We start from the raw sequence: 15,948 nt of genomic DNA, 5'->3' as shown, positions 1-15,948 counted from the left end.
CTTCTTAGCTCTCTACTGTGGAGGAGGAACGCTAGCCTTCTTGCCTGAAAATGTTTAGATAAGCATGCCTTGATTAGTGCATTTTAACTCCTTCTGAGTCCTTTTGTATAGCTTCTTTTTTTGAGAAACAGAGACTCTGAGGAATCACGTGCAAATAGGTAGCTCTCCAGGGGAACTACAAGAGTACCCAGAAAGACGTGCTTTCATTATCACTGTCTTGGCTGTACTGCTAAAGTATGTCCTCACATGGTGCCAGTTAGAAGCAAAAGTTTATTTTTATTTGACACTCTAGATCAACAACTTCCCAGGTTTAATGAAGTATTTTGAGATCCTCTAAAAATCTGTTGTATACCATTTGCTTTGAAGGAAAAATCTATTATAGTTTTGTATTGTCTGGTGGAATTTTTTTTTCCATCTCTGAATGCAATGAGCATTCTGTAGATAGACAAGCTGAAGTATCATTTTTGACCGCGTTTTTTCTGGTTTTGCAGATCTGCTGTCCAAACCAGTATGCTGTGTTATGCCAATCTGCTTCCTCATCAGTGTGGCAGACAGCTGCAGTTAGAATACAAGGCTTTTGTGTTCCACCAGTCCCCTCATCACTCAGGTTTTATTCCATTTCTTCAAGTAGTGGACATGTTCCTGCCACTCTCTGCTTTTATTTAATCCAGGCAGAGCCCAGACTGAACAGATGGCTGAGAACAGTGAAGGGAAGACTATAAAATGTACCACGTCCTCAGCCTCATTTGAACCAAGCAATGCTGTATTTTTTTGCCCCCTTTGTGACAGCGATCACATGTGTTTTGGAGATGCGTTGGCAGAGGCATCCAGCTAAGCAGCCATTGACAGAGAGGATAACAAATAGCCTCACCTTTGGAAGGATCCGGCAGGTGTAGAGGAGGTAAGCAAACTGGAATTGGACCTATCTTCCTTTGCTATGTATGTCTGAGGTGTATTTTCAAGAGTAGGTATTTCTTCATATTCTGCTGTTACTAGTGCTCCTTTCTCTGAAGTAAAGCCAGGATTATATTTCCCAATGAATTTTTTGAAGTATTATATTACAGTGTAAAATCTCTTCCACAGAGAATGTTTTTGAACTCTTGTACCTAATGACAACTTGATGTTACTTTCAGTGGTCATAGAAGTGCTGGTTTCCAAGAAACTCATGAAAACACAGAGTGGTGGTTACACCAAGTTGGCATGACAGGAATTCCACAGCAGAAGCTTTTCACTGTTTAAAAGGATCCGTTCATTGGAAGATGTGTTGAACAAATTAACTTAAAATAGTGACTTTTAAAAAACTTAATTTTTTAAGAGACATTCAGCATCATTGTTTTACCTCAAAGTAATGTAATAAAGAACATGAATTACATAGTGGTTAGTAGTGATATTCATCTGGTGATATCATGCCTTAATTCTTCAGATTGAGTCAATTCATGTAGAAGGTTTGTCTGCACACCCAGTAGATATATTTTCTTACCACTGTATAAACTGATGAAGAAATGCATGCTCTAAAGGGCTTATTAGTCCTACAAGTAGCCTAACATATGTCAGATTATGCTTATAGGCTTTAAAGTTGTAATTCTGTCTAAGGATTTAGGTCTGGGTAACTGTGTAGGGAAAACAATAAAGTTAAAGAAGTAAGTAAAACTCTGTTAAATCCATGTCAGCAATAATCAGGTGATACCCAATTAGTTAATCCATCCCATGGTCAGTGAATACAGGCTCAGTCTTTTCTGAATTTGGATTATTTGTTGACTCAACCCCTGAGGAATTGACCTCTGAGGTCACATGCTTTATAGCTCTGTTGAATAGTATTCGGAGTACAACTACTTGATAGAAATACTAGGAATGCACACATTCAGTTGAAGTTAATGAAATTTGCATGTTCATCGTATTTTGAAAATCAAGCTTTTGTTTTAGGAGTCAGAGTTTGCATGTGGTGGGCAATTTTCTGTTTTTCCTACCACCCGCTTGTACCCTTGATGTCTTTCAAATATGGTACTCTTCAGCTATATAATAGGGTGTAAATGGTAATACTATACTAATGATAGGATGTGAAAAAACTTTAGACAGAAGTTGGATTTGAAGTTGATTGTCTTTAATTTCTCTGTAGTTCACTCTTATTGATGTACAGAGTCTCTTATCATTCCTGCAGTAGTTAACACATTGATGGAGACATATTTATCTTTTATCATAATCCTTTCTTTAATATTGTAGGCTTCAAAATTGTTCAGTTGAAAACTTTAAAAGCTTTCGTTGGAGGAGTTTGTATTAGATGTACATCTGAGAAGAAAATCTAAAAAAGCACTGAAACTGAAATTTCAGAATAAAATCCGTGATTTTGGATATTAACATAAATGGGTCCTCTTTCAAGTAGCATTTCTACATGTACATTTCTTTATATGTATACATGGATATAAAGTAACTATCATTCTAAATTAGTCATATCTCGATATACAAACAATTATTTGCTTTTGTGAATTATGTGGAAAATGTGGTTAGTAGGAGGACACACAAAGTCTCAACAAGGAAGTTAGAGATGTCTAGCCATAGATGTTTGTCATTACTGCAAGAGCATTATCAGATTATATTGGATAGTCACCCTTATTACCTCTAGCAATAGAACATAGCTCTCTAGTTGGCTATTTGGTTGCTGGCAGTTAAACAGTATCCACTTTTAGATCTCGCAAAAGGTTTATGAAAATGCATAAGAAAGTTTGATTAAATGACACTCTTTTTATGGGAAACATGCTTGGTTTTTTCAGTATTACATTCAGGGAGTGCCACTTTATTAAGAACAGTTTTTAATATGTAAATTCTCAATTGCAGACAGTTTTTGCAACTCCCAAACCACAGGTGTCATGGAAGGTGGGTTGGGGTTTTTTAGTTGTTTTATTTACCACTAGCACTTATACAGTGACTATCCACTCACTGTCTTGGTATCTGAATTGCTATCAGAGTCATCGTTATCCCAGGCTGACCAGAGAAGTCAGTGGGTATTTTTTCAACAGCGGGTGAGGCAAGCCAAGCATTTCTCTGTGTTTGATTTTCATCCTCTGCCGATTATTCCATCAGCTGCTGCAACTTAAGAATTTGCTTGCCCCCCCGTTCCCTTCACAACCTTTGTAGTACCTCTGGCAAAGACAAAGCATCCTACTCAGCAAAACATTTTGGAACCAACATAGTTTCATATACCCAAGGTAAGTATGTGAAAAATAAAGGGGAAAATTCCTGCGAAACAGCGGGGAGACGTCCTACAAAACACATGGAAAGTTTCCCAGAAAGCACAAGGTAAATTCCTGGAAAACAGAAGAGAGATTTCCTAGAAAGTGGAAGGGATTTCCTGGAAAGCATGAGGGTAGTTCCTGGAGAGCAGTGGGGAGGGTTCCTACAAAGTAGAGGTGGGATTTCTTAATAAGTTTATGAAGAACTTCCTGGTAAGAAGTGAATGGAAAATTTCCTAGGAAGCAAAAGGAGGTCTACACAGGCAAGAGGGCTTTCCTAGAAAGCACATGGGGAAATCTCTGGAAATCAGTAGGGAAATGCATAGAAATCAGAGCGGGGGAGTTATTAGGAAGCATTTGGGTGGTGAGAATTCATGGAAAGCAGGTGGGAAACTGGGAAGCTGTAGGGGAATTTCTGAGGAAGCACAAGGTAAATTCCTGGAAAGCAGGGACAGATTTCCTAGAAACCACATGGCGTGGGGAAATAGCTGCAGAGCAATGGGGAGATTTCCTGAAAAGGAAAGTGGAAATGCCTAGAAAGTGAAGAGGGTACTCCTAGAAAGCACAGGTGGAATCCTAGAAAGTGGAAGGTAGAAGAAGGAGGAGAGCAGGGTGGGGTGTGCAGGGAGACCACCTGCAAAGGTAGAAAACACCCAGAGAATTCCTAGAAAGCCAAAGTGGATATTCTAAAAAGCACCCTTGAAATTCCTAGAAAGCTGGGCTGTGAACTCCCAGAGAGCACGCAAGCAAGTCTTATAAAGCAAAAGGGGAATTCCCAGAAATCATATGCAAAGTTATGGGCATGTGGAAAATTTCCTAAAAAGCTGAAGTTAATGCCTAGAAAGCAGAAGGATATTCCTTGAAAGCAGTGGAGTGCATTCCTAGAGAGAATCAGGTAAATTCCTACAAAGAACATTGTGGGGTGGCGATGGGCACTCCTAGAAAGTGGAAGGGGAATTTCCCAGAAAGCATGTGGGAATTTCATGGAAAATAAAGCGAGGAATTCCTAGATGGCAATAACGGAATTCCAGGCAATGACGGGTGGTGGGGTGAGACCATCGAGATGGGTGAGGTGACTGAGACAGGTTGGGTGGTGGAGTCAGGGGTTCTGCCTAACCCTGGTAGGGGTCTGGGTGCCAGTGGCAGAGTCATGGAACGTTTGCTGTGCACACTGAATTGTGGTCAACATGCTCTGTGTACGGGCATTTGCACAGGTAAGCAAATTTCTGAACTTTAATCTTGTCACAGGTTAGAATTTATAAGTACTTTGTTTCCGAAGTCATGTTTGTACTCATGTTGCTGTTCTAAGTCGAAACTATGCTAGCAATTTCTTTGTAAACTAGCCACATTGTTCCTAATATTTCAAAACTGCACCTTACCTGTTACTCCTCTGGGACCGTGGTTAGTATGGTGATATCTCATGGTACTTTGGAAAGTGAAGTAGAAAATTCATACTTAACTCTACAAGTTGCTGGTCTTAAAACTTATGGTAAGCATGCATGAAGACTGAACCATATTCAGTAGAAAAATCTGTAAATATTTTTGTTGAAAAATCAGATTGTTTCTCTGCTATTAAAAACATCTTTTAAACATTTGATTGCAAAGTTTAGTTTACTTTAGAGTCATGGAAAATAAATATATTATGTTAAAACTTTTTTAAAGCTGCAGTTATTTTTTTATGATTATCTGTTTCTTCATGAAGGCTATCCTTTTGGAAGGAACCAAGGACAACGTAGCTTTCGGGTGGTAATTGAAGTGAAACACCACTACCGGCAAAAAATGGTCCATCAAAAAAGTTAATAGGAAAACAGTAAATAGCATGTAGGTGGGTGATTTTCTTTAAAATATTCTTAACTTTCTTATGACCTGATGATTCTTTGTTTCCAATCTCTGTTTGAGCACCAAGATGTCATATTAGATCCAGAATTTCTCTTTTCAGCTATGTAGATATTTATTCTCATTTTTTCAGGTATTATTCTGTGTCCTAGTCATTGCCTCTGTAGGAGAAACTAGAAGCAGCATAAGTTTTTAAAATACTCAGATTTTAATGTCCAGCCATGTAACTTAGGGTTCTTATTCCTTCATGAAAGAATAGTTGAAAAGATGTTTGTGCATTAGATTCCAAACTAACCAAATCTGATCAAAGAATATATGCAATTGAAAGGTGGTACTTTTTTAAGCATTTATTTTAAAGATGCAAGTAAGGTATAAATTAGGGACACAAAGTGTTACATTCACAAGTCAGTATGAATATAGCGGTACAACTTTATGCCTAAAGTTTTGTGGCTGCATGATGATTCCTGAAACTCACAATTTACCAGGTGAAAATTCAGATACATTATTTTATTTCTCTTGATATTCTGGACTTTTCAAACTGCTAAATTGGCAATAATAAATGATTTTAAATTTTTGTTTATTTAACAGGTTAGAAAGATACTGCACTTTGGTCATTGTTAGCACATGGCAGCTGTCGCAATGCTGGGTATGGTTATGTGTAAATGGGATACCCTCATGTAGGGTAGATTGAATTGTTTCATCTCATTGATACCACACCAAAATCTGTCCTGTTATTAGTGGGTACTGGGGTGCTTGCTGCTCTGTAAAATAATTTTTTGCTCATTTGGTCTTGTTCATATATTTGTGAGATCATGGGTATTGGCTCCACTGAGCTTGCCGGCTTTAAATGTGAATGATTACATTTTGTGTAACTCCATTGCCCTGACATCTTTATTTTGTGTTCATTTTAGATGCTTATTAAACATCACCTAGTCTATTTAAGTAAAATCTTTTTTATTTTTGTTTCATAGCTGCATGGTTTGTTTGGATAGGTCAGATTTCATTAATTGCTGCACTAGAGTTGGTAGACTGAAAAACAAAAGAACGATCTCTGTTCCATGGTAACTGATCATATATCTTATTTAACAATTTTGTCATTTGACACAAATCTTACAGCTCTTGACCAAAACATTGTGGAAATATTTATGTTTTATTTTCCTCTAAATTCCTGCTAAGCCACTGTTGCCAGAAATATAAACTAGCTGTTCAACGGAGGACAAAACCAGTTTATGCCAAGGGAAATACCTGACTAAGCCTTGTCTGATAGGCAGAGACAATTACTACAGCCTAAGTTTTAATTTCTTCCTTCTTCCAATTCTCATCTCTGCCCTCCCCGCCCTTTTTTCCCCCCTTCCCTGTTCTATTCAGAAATAGTTACAATAGTTACAATAGTACAATAGTTAAATGCAGTTACCATGAAAATTACAGGGTTGTTTCTTCCTGTGCTTGTTTGCTGTAGTGCTCTATAAGGAAAGTGGTCCTCTTGTGTGCCCATAGCATTTCTAACAAGGGGAAACACCAGCCTGTAAGCAGTCTTTCCATTTTTTATACGTCTGTTGTTTCAGAAATTGTTATAAAGCCAAAGAATGGTGGAAATCTTATTTCTGAGGTTAAATTACTACTATTCTGTCTTTAACTTACTGTGTTGCTTGTTGGAAAGATGTTATTGCTGAGCTGAACAGAAAAGATCTCAGGACTTTATAATGACAGCACCATATTATAAATATTGCAGTAACACATGTAAAATAATATTTGCTGTTAGCTGTAAGTGCAGGTTTTTTTCTCAGGCTATTGAATTGGTCAGAAGCCTCCTTTGAGTAAAGTATTATAGTTTTCTTTCCTAGTTGCTGAAAAGTTCTATATTATATTTTTTTCAAATGTTGGTGCTTTCTGTGAAAGCCATTGATAATGGATTGAATGGAAGAGGCTTTAAGCTAAATCCATACTTAGTCCTTGTTTTGAAATCATACTGGTTTTATACATTTTTTTTTAAAAGTATATGTTTTGAAAGCTTGAGTTTGTTGTAGTGAACACTGGCAATATTTGTAGCAGGTCAATTGTCTTTCACCTTCTGTTCATAAAATACTAAGTGCATTGGGGTTCTAGGTCACCACTGCAGCTGGAGCACTGCTATTTATTATATATATTGTTATTACACTGAAAGAAACTAAACTCAGAAATAACAAAATCATTACATTCTCTATTAATAGTAGGAAGTGTATCTTGTAATGGAGCTGTGTGAGGATGGAGGACTTAAAAAAATTCTTTGTAGTAAAGGACATTTTAGAGAAAATGAGACAAGGCAATTCATTCAGAGTTGCTTCAGCAATAGCATATCTTCACAAAAACGGTAATTAAGTTCCTTTGTCTCTTCCATACGTTCATTGATTTCAAGTGCTCATACATTTAACAACAGTTACTCATTGCTATTCTTATCTATTATTTATTTCATAGGATAAAAATAGTCCAGTAAAGAAAAAGTAAAACATATGAATGCCTTTTTAGAACTTTATTTTTCTTACAGATGTAATAACTGCTACCATTTTTCTTTTATTTCTCTTTCTGTACCAGCTATGGTAATAACATGTATTATTATTTCCTAACTTGTAACTGCTTTGCATTGTAACATTCACTTAGTTTAGTTGTTAAGTGTATAGTCTATTGCAGGAGGTAAAAAGGCACAAGTGGATTGTTTCTGATACTTCTTAGCAGCATGTGTTGCATTTAGGATTCGGTAAACATCAGCATTTTCATCTACCACACAGAAGTATTACAATTCTGCACAGTCCACAACAGGGTTAACCTATCGAGCCAAACATTTAGAATTGGTAGATGGTGTAAGATTGTGAATAAGTTTTTTACACAGAAATGATTAATCTCTCTGTTACAGCATACTACTTAGGAATCCTTCATTTGCCTTTTTTTCCATAGAGATATGTGGGGTTCTGGAATGGTGCCGTGTTCAGAGCCTTGTTTCTTCTGTGTACTCATTGGAAGGGCAAAAACTTCTGCTGGTTTTGGATATGAAAATGAACTGCAGGTATGAAAATATGTGCAAATTTGATAATTATACAGTAAAACCCCTTCTTTTTTGTTAGATGATGCCAGGTGATCTACTAACACTAAATACTGAACCAATATGAACTTTTTCCTTTATTACAGGATTGTGGGGAGGAATGAGATTTGAAAATTTGAAATACTTATATGACTCCCTGGATGAAATGGGAAACATGCTTTTGTTTAGGCTTCCAGTAGTACAGAGTAAAATGCACTGGAACTGCTCAAAGAAATTACTCAATCAAAAGAGTTTAAAACATTTCTGTCAGAATATCTTCACTGCAACTGATAACATTTTATTTCCTACTCTCTCTTGGCAGATATTGTTCACAGTGATCTAAAACTGGAAAACATTTTAGTTAAAAGCAGTGACATCGGTGAAGCAAATGAAATGAAATTAAACATAAAGGTAAGACGACAGTTGTAGCAGTTCTGCTTCAAGAACCTGTTTTAATATCCAGGTATTACTGGGAGACCTGACTTTGATACCTATTAACAGCTTTTGAAATGAGCTACTAAATGGTGTTATTAGGGGGAAAAAAATCATTTTGGAAGCTAAGTGCCATTGCTGAAAAAGGCTTGCCTTTTTTTTTTTTTTTTTAAATGATAAGCATATTTCTAGGTCAATTTAAAATAAAAATCCTTAAAGTAACCCTACCTTGCTCATCTAGATCTATATTAGCATTGTCCCAAGCCATTAGTTACAGGAAGCCAGCAGGTGCTGTGAGATATAATTAAATTTTAAATCAGGCATATTGTCCATTTAATGTTAGTAATTGAGGAAAAAAGCCTATTTAGACTGTGCCTTGATTGAAATACAAATATATTATAGGATTCTTTTTATATTAATAAATATTTACTACCTAAACACAACATGCCATAAGTGTACATCTTTTTATTGAAAAAATAGTCTTTGATGCTTAATAAATCATATACTAGTTATCCATTGCAGATTTGCTGTTTTTAGTAGTTACTGTGAAAATGTAGGCATCTTCTAAAATAACGTAGTAGAACTGAATTATTGGATCATGAATGTACTATCTTGGGTAGAAAATTCCATGTTGAGAAGCATTTCAGACACTGAAGTGTGGACAGCTCAGTAATTTATGGTGGGAGAAATCCAGGGTGCAGAACTCTGCTTGTTATGTTTCTTAGAACCTATGTATTTTGATATATTATTATAGTCATTTTAAGAAGCATAATTTTGGATTTCCCTATATCCTTCAGTTTGGGGCAATTTGTACCTTTCTTCCTGCAAATGTTAGAGCTAGGTAAGACATTGATATAAATCTTCTGGTTTGTCAACAGGTTTTCCATCCTTGGAGTCAGTTCACCACTTCCATCAGTAGAAACCATCATGGCCAGCTATTCTCATTTCATGGCCTTGCTTTATATATCCATTTGGAACAGCAACTATCACATTCTATCATATCACCCAGGTGCAAGCATTTTTCCTGGCCTCCATCCTGTGAATGAGAACAGATCTTTCCCCATTTTCCTTGTTCTCCTCATTTTAGAGGAGAATAACTTCAATGGAAGAAGCGGAAAACAAGGAAGCAAACCCCCAAGCTGGTATGGCTAGTAGCAATAAAAGTGGCTACAGGAAAGGGGAGGTCCATCACACAGCGTGAAATAGATAAACAGCTAAACCCAATATTTTTCTGCTTCAGAGTTTTCAGACTTGAGGCAGCTGATGTGAAATGTGAGGCTAAGGTTCGCACCCTCCTGGTTTTGGCTGTGAGAATAGTCTTCCCGAATCTTTACAATTTTCTGGTTTGGGGCAGGACATGCAGGGAGAATTATGGGAGAACTTGAGATATATGTATTGCCTCACGAGCTTTGAGATAAAAAGCATAAAAATATACTGAAGAAACTGGCTTCTCCACATAAGTATTACACCTGAATAAGGTTTTACTATCAGGATAAAACCCTATCTGTTAAAAAAAAAAAAAAAAAAAGAAAAAGAAATGCTTTCCCACATGAAGGATGAAGTCAAAGCCCCAAGGATGGGTCCTAACTGCTTCCAGTTTTTGCAGCAAAAAAAGTAGAGTTTAAGTATTTTTTAGTAAAGAAAGGTGACCCTCAGAAAGCAAACAATTGGGTTTCCAGTTTGCTTTTTGTGGGTATGTGTAGTATTATGCCTGTATGGAAGATGCTGTGAGTGATTTATTTATTTTTTTCTCTCATTTTGAATATTAGAGTTCCTTATGGTTTTGTCACATGAGAAAGGAAAGGGAAGAAGCAAGTGAGTTTGTAATGACAGCCTATTCTAGGACATCCAAAATGCCTGCAAGGGGTTACTAGAGAATAGGAACTGCTACCCCCCCCCCCCCCCCCTCTATTTTTTCCCATATCCTGAAATACTAAATTTGTGACTAAACCTCACTTATTTCATCATGGTGTACAGCATGACTCTAATATTTTAAGTCAACTTCTCTTACATCCAGGACTTGGATACTGTGCTGTGGTATGACAATTATTTGAAAGACACAGACTTTTAGCTTGGTCTCCTTACAGGTAACTTTTAGAGGGAACCATAATTTGGCCCCATTTAATTTCACCGATATCTCAAACACTCGGTGCTTAAAGAGGAGGCAGAATGCAATGATTTTATTCTTTTGTAATGTGTTAACCAAAACCAACGTAAACTTGGTGAAGTAGTTTTCCTTCATAGGTATCAGTAAAACAAAAAAGAGCAGCTAATTTGTTTGGGTTTCTTTAGGTTTTTTTGTACCCCCCCCACTATAAAGGGTTTTTTGTTTTGGGGTTTTTTTTTTTAGGGTTTGGAGAGGGTGGACACAACAACATCTGTTTCAGGGAATTCCAGGATTATAACTGGACAAGAGGAAAGTTTCTAGATGGGGGTATATCCTCTCTCTTCCTTAATTTGCTCACTCTACTTCCGTATAGAATAAAATTCATTTGGTTCATCTTAAACAAAATCAAAAGTAGCACTCTGGTTTTAGTTAAGATTTTCTAGCCTTCACCTTTTGGTTGAATGTTGGAGCTGGTGGTGTACTCTGATGTCTGCTTCAGACCAGCAGAACAACAGATAGAAAACTGCCTCCAGGAAGTGAAATTTTAATTTTGCATCCTCTTTTTCTTAAAGACCAGCCTGAGAGACAGTGGAATCCATAGCAGTCTAATGGACAAGCACAAATGCATTTGTGCAGTATAACATGGGGCGCAAATTTTTGCGGGCCGAAGCTGCTGACCCACTGAGTGGCTGGCCCTGAAACGCTGCCCTGAAGGCGGAGGGGGAAAGTCTGCTGCTGAGCTGGGTTTGAGCCATGCCAAAGATCACCTCTTTCTGGTGGAGATGATGGAGATGCATTTCCAGCCATTTGTCTTTCCTGCTGCTACATGTCCCCACAGCTGTGAGGAGGAGTGGATCCACTGAGAGCATGCTGTAACCATCAGCTGAGGAGTTGTCCATGTTCATCTGACAGTCTAGGTTTTCATTTAGGTTCTTAACAAGCAGCACTCTGATTCATCAGCAGCTTGGTTTTATCTTGACCTTCCAACTTCTGTTTCTGTCGCTCCTTGCCCACAGCAACGTAGTGTCTCCACCATCAATTTGCTGTAGTTGGGCTTTCCAACCTGCTTTATTCACAGAGAATGTAAAGTGGTCAGCACGGATTTTCCCTGTGTCCCTGTAGGATACTTAGTTTAGTGTGACTTTCAATGTCAAGGAAAAAAATGTTATATTAAAAAACACTTAAGTGGTGAAACAAATTGCCCAGCAAAGTAATTACAGGACAAACGTTACTGGTGTTTGGCACAAACTTGCTTATCTTTATGGAAGAATAGAGGAGGAAGAAACTGAAGATCATTATATGAAACTCTCATTTTTACTGTTTTTTCTGACTTTATCATTTTGACTCCAAACAGTACGTTCTGCACTTGATAAAAGCACCAAGAAGTCCATCTTTATTGCTACTTCTAACGTTGTATTTTTTTCTACTAGGTGTCTGACTTCACTTTAGCTGTACAAAAACCTGGTGGTAGTGAGAGCATGTTTCAGTCTATCTGTGGGACGCCTATATATATGGGTAAGTTCAGCGCTTTAGTCTTTTCAAGAGCTGCAACTCTCTAGATTCCTTCCAGATCACAAAGAGTCATAGGATCTTTAAGCCCCTTCTTTTTCTTTTTTTCTTTTCTCACAGGAATTGTCATACTAGCTTAAACTGCTTTTATTTCTAATCTCATATAATTATCTCAGAGACCCAAAGCATCAACTTCAGAGAAAGGTGCAGCTGTAACTGATAACAACCTTTTAGTGGGGCTCATCAGATCTTATGCAACTGCTGTGGAATAAATTGCCCATCATTATAAGAACCTACATTTCATATACGTTTTGTGTAAATGTTTAGTATCTGTTTCTGATGTGTGTCGTGGTTTAACCCCAGCCAGCAACTAAGCACCACGCAGCCGCTCGCTCCCTCCCCCGCAACGCCCCCAGTGGGATGGGGGAGAAAATCGGGAAAGGAAGTAAAACTCGTGGCTTGACATAAGAATGGTTTAATAGAACAGAAAAGAAGAAACTAATAATGATAATGATAACACTAATAAAATGACAACAGTAGTAATAAAAGGATTGGAATGTACAAATGATGCGCGGGGCAATTGCTCACCACCCGCCGATCGATGCCCAGCCAGTCCCCGAGCGGCGATTCCCCGCCCCCACTCCCCCCAGTTCCTATACTGGATGTGATGTCCCATGGTATGGAATACCCCGTTGGCCAGTTTGGGTCAGCTGCCCTGACTGTGTCCCGTCCCAACTTCTTGTGCCCCTCCAGCTTTCTCGCTGGGTGGGCTTGAGAAGCTGAAAAATCCTTGACTTTAGTCTAAACGCTGCTTAGCAACAACTGCAAACATCAGTGTTATCAACATTCTTCACATACTGAACTCAAAACACAGCACTGTACCAGCTACTAGGAAGACAATTAACTCTATCCCAGCTGAAACCAGGACAATGTGTCCATTTTACTAAGTTATAGCTTCTACATAGCAGTGAATTCCACAGAGTAATACTGTGTTCGCAGTGTGGTGCAACTGTTGGATCCTTGGCAGACCATTCACACTGTCTGACTCTCTTTCTCTCTCTCTGTGGTCTGTCAGAGATCAGGCCTTCTCCTGAGGATCTGGAGGGGACAGGTTGCAACAGGTATCGACAGGTATCAGGGCAAGGCAGCTGGCAAAATCCTGGTACTTTCTGGTGTTTTAAACATGCTTACTACTTGTATATATGAAAAAAAATAGTGAATTTATGTGGCTTCCTCAAACGCTTATCCATATGTACTCTACTCTACATGCCATTCCATTTCTTCTGGCTAGTGGTGTCTAGTAGGAGCAATCCCTCATTGTCTTTATTCATCTAAGATGTCAACACTTACTGTTACAAATATGTAGACTGGTGGAAGATCTGCAAGGGTCAGCTCTCTCAACTCTTTCTCTGCTGATGGTAGCCAGGTTCCACAGGGGCCTTGTACCTCCAGCCAGGAAGTATATGTCTTCTGAGATTTTTTCTGAAGGGAATGATAGAACCATCCTTGACCCAATAGCTGCATAATTTTTTCTCCCCTTCCCCCACCTTCTTGAAATGGGTCTGGGCTTGTTTGGCAGAGTCATCTTCCACTGTTGGCTACAGGCAGAGCAATATACAGGTTTCATTTAAAGTTTGTGTATTCTGAATTTCAGTTACAATTCACTTTCCTTTTTTTGAGTTCTACACTAAGGAAAGGAAGCTAAGGTACATGCCTTGCAAACTCAGATTTTGTCCTACAGAAAAATGTCATCTCTTCAGATATTTGTAGCTTTTGTTGAAAGGGTATGGAATCACCATTTTAATTTGGATGCTACTTCTATCAAACAACATTAGAGATGACCTAAGATCTCCTGGAAATAATTTTATTTCATTGTGCTGTTATTCAGTCAGCTTTCAGAGGTCTTTTGAGGCATATATTTCTGGTAGGTAAGTGGAACAGCTGCATAGGTTATTTACATCCCCTTTTCAGGGACAGGTGATGAGTAGTGCTTTTTTGGTAAGGTTTCTTTTGATAGTCATGGTCTTTATTGTCTGTTTCTACTGGTTCAGCGAACTGGAGTGGAGATAAATGGGGCTCTAAAGAAAACAAGCAATGATTTATTTTAAATCAGCTCTGGGGCATGTTTGCCTACACATGTTCTTTCTTTCTCTTGCTATTCTGGAAGTTCAAAACCTCCGAAATTCTTCATGGGTTAAGAACTTGAATAGTATTTAAAGTTGTGCCATCCTTTAAGACAGCCTTGGAAAGTTCATGGATACTTAAAGCCTAGACAAAGTTGATAGGAGACATTTCTGACCAAAGAATCTGAAATAAAGTGCATGTGGTTTTTGCAAATGTGCCACTGGTGGGCAGAGGTAATCGGAGATTCAAAGAGCCGGTTTTAAGGCAAGGTAACCAATTCTTTTCAAACTCCCTTCTGCACAAGAGAGACAGAAGAACTCCATGCTTCTCAACTACTCAAAGGAAAAGAGGTACAACAGTTGCACACCAGCTAAGGACTGCTGCCAATCACTCTTGGGTCAGCTGATTGAGGGGATGCTCTCACTCCCCTTGCTACCCAGTTCCTAAAGGAGACAAGCAGGTCCCTACAGCGAGGACAAACAGCTATTCCTGCTGATTGTACCTCTTCAGAGTGAAAGCAGTGACAAACTGTGTCATGCAGGGGGTCACTTTATAATCGATGCCTACAGGCTGCATGAAGTTCTCTCTACTACAACAAAAGAAGGTAGGAGTTTGGGAAGATTTTTATCAGATCTTAGATGTTGCTGTAGAGGAGTCTGGGTTCTTGTGTGATGATATTCCTTGATGATGTTGTACTTGTTCATTGTCAGGCCCTTCTTTTCTGCTGTTTTTTTTCTCTCTGCTCCCCTAGCTCATCAGGTACTCATTACAATCTCTTAGATGATATACAGAACTAATTTCTTCTTATTTTCTCGTAAGCTTTATCATGCCTTCCATGCAGACAACAACTTTGCATTTCCATTCTACGTGAAGTTGCCTTCAAACTGCTTCAGTCTACTTTATATTATTGCTAAGTTCAGTGCAACTAACATATTCCGTTGTTACAAGGTCAGCTTTTTCTCTGTTGCTGGGTGGTTTTGAAGCCAACAGTGCTACCTGAATCACAGTACCTTCCTCTGGTTACGTAAATGTGTCTAATTTGTGACTTCTGATGTGCTGCAGAAACTTTTAGGAATCTCCAGCTAAACAATGAGGTTAAATTCTAAACCAGTTTTTTCTTAGAAAATTTCCATCCAAGCAATGCATCTATCCACGTGTATGACACTGATAATTATTTGATGTTGAAATGGAAGTTGAAAAAACCCATGAAAACATGTAATTATGACATGGCCTGTCCAAAGGGCATGCTTTTCTTTGGGTTTTTTCTTTGCCTGTTTAGGCAATGAATGCTTTGCGTTCCATAATATAAAGATTTGTACCCCTTCCTGATTTATACTGCATGCTATAATATACTTCACTTCATTATCCAATATAGCATTCATTTTTCAATTCTGTGAAGTTCTTTTCCTCAATGGTATATACCAGCAATGCATTTCACAGCTTGCTTATAACAAACTGAAGCAAAAAAGAAATCCTTTTTGGAGGAATATAATTAGTCCTTCTGACATTTTGATTGATGAAATACTAGTAATATTAAATACTTCTTTAAGCAAGGGGGTTGCATGGGATGAAATTACTTTCTGATTTACTAATCATGACAGAAGCATAGAGTCTCAACACTGGAAGGGACCTTGAGTCATTTGATTTATTTCTGTGTC

Source organism: Accipiter gentilis, chromosome 17 (assembly GCF_929443795.1).
Source record: "Accipiter gentilis chromosome 17, bAccGen1.1, whole genome shotgun sequence".
In the NCBI taxonomy this organism is placed as follows: domain Eukaryota; kingdom Metazoa; phylum Chordata; class Aves; order Accipitriformes; family Accipitridae; genus Astur; species Astur gentilis.
This window is presented reverse-complemented; position numbering follows the sequence as displayed.